The sequence below is a fragment of the Etheostoma spectabile genome, chromosome 23, assembly GCF_008692095.1.
Source record: "Etheostoma spectabile isolate EspeVRDwgs_2016 chromosome 23, UIUC_Espe_1.0, whole genome shotgun sequence".
Lineage (NCBI taxonomy): Eukaryota > Metazoa > Chordata > Actinopteri > Perciformes > Percidae > Etheostoma > Etheostoma spectabile.
The window spans coordinates 18,377,690-18,384,044 of record NC_045755.1 but is presented as its reverse complement, the minus strand read 5'-3'; positions in this window follow the sequence as shown (position 1 = coordinate 18,384,044).

Below are 6,355 nucleotides of genomic sequence, written 5' to 3'. Positions count from 1 at the left end.
GTGTGTGTGTGTGTGTGTGTGTGTGTGTGTGTGTGTGTGAATATTGAGAACACTGATCAAAAAGAAGACCGAGAAAGAGAGGGTGTCTGTGTTCTAGTGCATGATGTTACAGATGTTTCCTAGCAACCAATTTGTTTACAAATGTGTTTTGTTACTAGGAAATTCTTTTTAGTTTTATGGATAGTTTTACTCCCAACTGTATATATCTAGATATTTATATTTTTCCATTCTTTTAGACTTGGTATATTTATATTTATCACTCTAAATGCTCTGCACACCCGTATAAGCATTTATTTATTTTCATTTAACTAGATAATATCTGAATTTTATTACAGTGTTTTTAATCGTTTCTGTGCTTTTTTAAGCCAGTAACTTTGCACTAATTTTGTACTTCAGTGTACTGTGGAATGACAATCTTGAATCTAGTAGCTGTTCCGAATTTAGGAAGGACAACAACCGCTGGTGCAACCCCATCCGGGATTCAAACTGTAATAAAAGGCATCAGATTCCATACAGGTATGCAATCATATTGATATGGTGTCTCATTGTCTCACACAGAATATTTGTGATGCTTTGGCATTTAAAGATAATGAAAAGCAACATTTAATCCGACTGCGACTGCAATTAAAAACAAAATTCCACTATTTTTAGAGCCAATCATTACAATCCTTTATGTGCTGTTATATTGTCCCTGCTAGTTTTAATATCTAAACTATAGCGTGTTGTTTTTTAAAAAACAACACATGGTTCACCAGTTTTGCAACCCGGTTTCTGTAACACAATGACCGTAAAGGAAATGAATTAGAAAAGCATTTGAAGTGAAAGAGAAAGGGTGTGTGTGTGTGTGTGTGTGTGTGTGTGTGTGTGTGTGTGTGTGTGTGTGTGTGTTTTGTGGAGGGTGGTAGTGTGTGTGTGTGGTGTGTGTGTGTGTGTGGAGGAATGTCAGGTGTGTGTCTGTGTAAAGCCGGTGTTATGTTCGTACCCAGGTCAGCCCACAGGTAGTTTAAACAAACATTACCTCCCACTGACCCCCCTAATGTACAAGGTGAGCACAGCAGTCAGTAGAAAGGAGTGACGCCCTAAAACCACACTCAACACACCACCACACACACACACACACACACACACACACACACACTCTGAGAGCGACACTCCTCAGCTTCTAAACTAAAAGCCAAAATACCGACATTAATCTGAAGTTGGACACAAACCTTAAATTACTGCCTCTCAACACCAATGGTGTGTGACGGTGGTTTTTCTGCCCCACTGGCAGGGATGAAGGGAAAACTGAGGCATGAAGCCGTGAATATATGGATGAAGGGGAAGTAGAGGGAAAGCAGGTGACCCAATGAGAGGAGAGAATAAAAAGAGTAATTGGGGAAGGAAAAAAGAATCCGATTTTGAGATAATTCATTGGTGGATGCTGGCGGTAGAGGTGAAGAAGATGATTGATTGACCACATCGTGTGTTGGTTTGAATTGCCACTCAACACTTCAAAATAGAAGACACACACACACACACACACACACACACACACACACACACACACAGCGATGATTGCCATACTCAATATTACTAGTTTACAGATAACTGCTTGGCTCCCATGGGCCAACCAATCCACTGTAATCCCTCAAACATGAATTTTTATTTTAAACCAAAGCTCAACTGCCAGAAGACACAAGGAAGCATTCTGTTGCCTCCTCTGGTTTTCTTTCTGTTCCCGGCCTCCTTTTTGTTGTTGTCTCTTCCTTACTCACGTTCCAACCACTTGTTCCCACTTCTTCTCTATTTTTTTTTTGCAGTTGTGAAATATGAGAATTAAAAAAGGAAGTTTGTACCATCCCCAAACAATTCCCGCTTCAATCGAGAGTGAGCCTAAAGTGATATCGGATTATTATTCAATATACCATACCATCCTAATAATCTCATCTCTCGGTTCAATACCAGACACCCTTAAAGAAAGCAGGTATAATATCCTAAGGGGGTAATGTAGGTGATCAAAGACAGCAGGGGAAGAAATGCTTTACATTCATTCAGTCTTTCAGTATGGAAAGCAAAACATCCAAACCCTTTGGCTTCCCATACCTCACTTCATTTTTTTCTACTTCAGAACACATGCTTATATGACATTATGGCACTCTGGGAGAAAGGAAAAGAAAAGAAAGTCCCACTTTTTCATCCATTTAGTCTGACATTGTGTTTATGTTAGCCGATTTCTTGGGAGCAGGTGTTATTTTGGTTTGTCACGAGCAAGTGACATAATGGTCCTGCCAGTGTAATGTTTATCCATAGCTGCTGTAGTGATTGTTAGGAGCAAGAAATATGTCAATTTTGGAGTCGTTATTTCTTTTTCTAGTTTCGGGACGTACAGCTGCATTGACCTTTTCCATGCTTGTTATCATTTTTTTAAGGGCAGACACCGTAGGTAGATAGATGTCACTATAAAACTTGCCCAATTGATTACTTACATTAAGACATATCTCCTTGCATGACAAGTTTTGTTTGAAACATGCAAACGAGGCATTGTCTAATGCTAACCTTTGGTGAATTTAGGAGAAATTTGCCAATGCACATAGAATAGAATATTTGATACAGACTGAGTTCATGTATGATGTAATCTGCTCAGCCTCTAAATAACCCCACACAGCCAGCAACACGTTCTCATGTGCACAAACACTCCTGTAGCCAACAGAGATAGGCAGGTGAGCCAATGAAGGCGATAACAGAAGACAAGAGCCATTACAGGGAGGTGCGAGAGATAAGATAATTTAAATTGGATATTGCAGTCATCTGACAACAACAAAAAATCAAGAAGAAAAAGGAAGATAGAGCATGCAATGAAGATGGGGCCATGTTTGATGGGGTAAATATGCAGTGTAGTCGTTTTTTTCTCCTTAAGTAAGTAAGACTTTAAGCGGAAGCCCTTGAAATGAAATCTGGGTGGCGGCGGACTAAGGCATTGCGGTGGTGTTGCAGTGTTGAAGCCTTGCTGTGTTAAGCCTCTTGGATTACTAAACACTTTGGCTGTGTGTGCACGTTTCTGCCATTTAATTATCAGTCAAGATTCCCTCCGTTTGCACACACAGAAAATGTCTGTGTACACATGCAACTGTATGTTCACTACATTCATACTGCACAGGAGCAGGATCTGGTACAGTCAATTCACTAAAGCCCTGCAACTACAAACCCACATCAATCCACTAGATTTCTGCAGACAAAGTGGAGATGTGACTCGTAATTGAATAGGTGGTATTTTACAATTGTGATACAGTACGTTTCTGTAGGTCACAAAATGCCAGCTTCAATGGCAAAGTCCTGAATGATTCTAAGCTGCCATTTTCCTGCCACTAAGCATTATAGCTTGTTTATGTGTGTATTAAAATGTTTCTTCAGATGCGTAACTGAGCAAACTGTATAATTTTAAGTCCCTACACTCCTATGCAGGGCGTTCCAGTAACACACACAATATGCGACAGTAAGCACCTGTAAACAAAACCTCATCGTGAGGTTCATGTGAAAGGAAGGAGACGCCGTTTTGGCATCAAGTCTGTCATCGCCAGGCAGCGCTTCACCCCCTGGCTTTGGTCCCCCTTTCAGACAGCCTCCCTCGCCAACGCGACTGTCACTACAGCCATTACCGGTGGCCATTCAGCCTCTGCCCGCCCTCCAAAGGCCTCCTTGTTCTCCCAGTCGCATGGCTGCCCGGCAGCAGTCCACTGGCCCGCTGGCTACTGACCCCTGGTCTGGCTCGTAGTCTGGCACCGGCGCCCTCCATTAGCCTAATTACAGCCATGAAAGCAATGCAGACCTAGGCCGGCATTAGGGCCAATTAGGGCCGCCCAGGATGGGCCCTGACCAGGGTTGGGTTACCCACACACACACGGGCACACAAAAATGTTTGTATCACTATGCATGAGAGCCTATATTCATTTCCTAACCTCCTAATCCTGAATTTCAGCCACTCAACTAAATGCCTAACTTCAACCCTTACCTTAACCAAAGCCTGAAGTCCAAAACATGCACAAACTGGAACCAATTTGAAAAAAATCTTAACCTTTACCTTTCGACCTTAACCCTGGGTGGGGTTTTACGAGAATCTGCATGTCGTATTGGCCAACTTGATGTCAGTGAAGTAAAGCAGGTAGAGGTAGAATGAGTAAAAGACAGATGCAGCAAGGGGAGAGCCCTGTAAAAAAAGAGAGAGGATTGTGTCCGTCCATTCATGCGTGTGGATGTGGATGCCGAGCCGGGGAGCCAGCAGTAATTTGTGGCTGTCACAGGGAGATAATAAAGCTTGTGTCTTCCCTTCAAATAAAAAGGTGGAGATCCTCCTCTTAAAACACTATCCACTCTGTCTTATGTTTCCTCCAGGGCCCCTGCAGGTATGGATGGATGGGTGGATGGATGGATGAATGGATGGAGAGAGGGTGAGCGGAAAATGTCCATCATGTTAGCCACGGCAAATAACTATGATTACCCAAAAATGTTCCTGTTGGGCTGAATTTGTGTTTGATGATAACAGGTCATTCTCTGTAAACTGTATGAAGCACATGACTGAGACCGAGAATGGGAACACTTCTGGAACTCTGTGTTAAAATAATAGAAGTCAATTGAATTAGTAAATCATTGAATTGATATTGATATTGCCAATGGAGAAAACAATATCAACTTTTTTGTTAATGCTTTTCACACCTAAAATACTGTATGTTTATACAGTACTGTATGGTGTTGTGGCATAGAACACACATAGGTCTATTTTTCCATAGCGACTTGCCATCAGTACAGCTGACGTGAGCTAAATATTTGCAGGAACAGCTAACTGCAGAGCATTTAAAATTAAGTCCTTCACCCCGATCAATCACTTGATATAAATATGTTGGACAGTTTCTGTGTGTTTCGCTGTGCTTCATGGCTTCCTTTCATTAATTCTTTGAGCACGTTCTAAATGTGTTGTTGACCAATCAGATTGCTTGGTCGGATCTACTTGTCTACCTCTGCCACCAGGGATTGAATGTGTGTGTGTGAATGGGTGAATGCTGGCTTGTGCTGTTATCGCTAAGACTAGTAAAGCACTATGTACATAGAGTCCATTTACCATTTACTAAGTCTAGTACATGGTTGGTGGGGCTGATGGGACTTAAGAAAAGTGCCTGATTAAGAATTGATTGTCGAACTGATCATCACTTCAGTGATAGGATGATCTAAACATTAAACACTTTGTTTTAATTTAGTCTATATTCATGAACTTCCACTTCAGGGGTTGGTCCGTTGCTGCAGGAAATTTCAAACTTTGATCTATTTATGAGGACTATGGTCAGAGGTGTCAAAAGTATTCACATTCAATACTCAAGTAGAAGTATAGATACTAGGGTTTAAAAAGACTTCTGTAGAAGTTGAAGTATCAGCTCAAGCTTTTTTCTTAAGTGGAAGTGTAGAAGTACTGGTTTCAAAACTACAGTATAAAAGTAAAAGTGATGGAATGAAAACAATTAATATCATTATGCTTTTTCAAATTAGACAGCGGGTTTTGAAAACAATTAGCTTGTGGTACTTGGGTATTCAGAGCTTGCAGCGCATTTGAAAGGAATTGTTTTTGCATCCGACCATTTCAGAAAATTCTTCCAGGTACGGCCAGGGCACGTTTTCTTCCATCCCGGAATGCTGTGAGGGCTAGCCAGACCCTCCTCCGCAGTGCTGTGGAGGGAGGTCTGGCAATGCGAGACAAGTTTGGATCAAGATGTGTCCATTTGTTAGTAACATTGATTGGAAAGCTGCACGCAGATTAGGATCAACTCTGATTGATACGTCCTTTTATTGGAATTCTGATGCTGTTGGATGGATCAATATCAAGGATTTTGGTCAGTTACTGATCATGAAGCAATCTCATGATGTTATTTATTCATAATAATACAAAAGAATAAAACAAGAAGACAAACAGCAGCTTTACAAGTGTAAGAGCAGTTTAGCATCAGGGTTTATTTTTTTATTTTTTTTTAGAAAGAGAAGTGGTTGTCTAGTCTCATAGTTGTTTTAACGTTTTTAAAAAGTGCCATTGAAAAATATGGTTCTGACCTCATTTTGGAATACCGTGCATCAGCACAACAAGTTGCTTTACTTCTGCTGTACAAACAAGTCATTCATTCTCTGTGGAGATTGTCTCTACAGCATGTGTGGAATCTCCAGCCAGAACGGTGATTAATTGGGAAATCTGTCTTGAACAACACAAAGCCAAGTCACAGCACTCGTCATGCGCTCAGCTTACCTAAGACTCACTGCTGTCAACACTCTGTGATATGATCTATACAGAGGATAAACTTTCCCTGTTTGGGGCTTAACTGATAAACCACACACACCC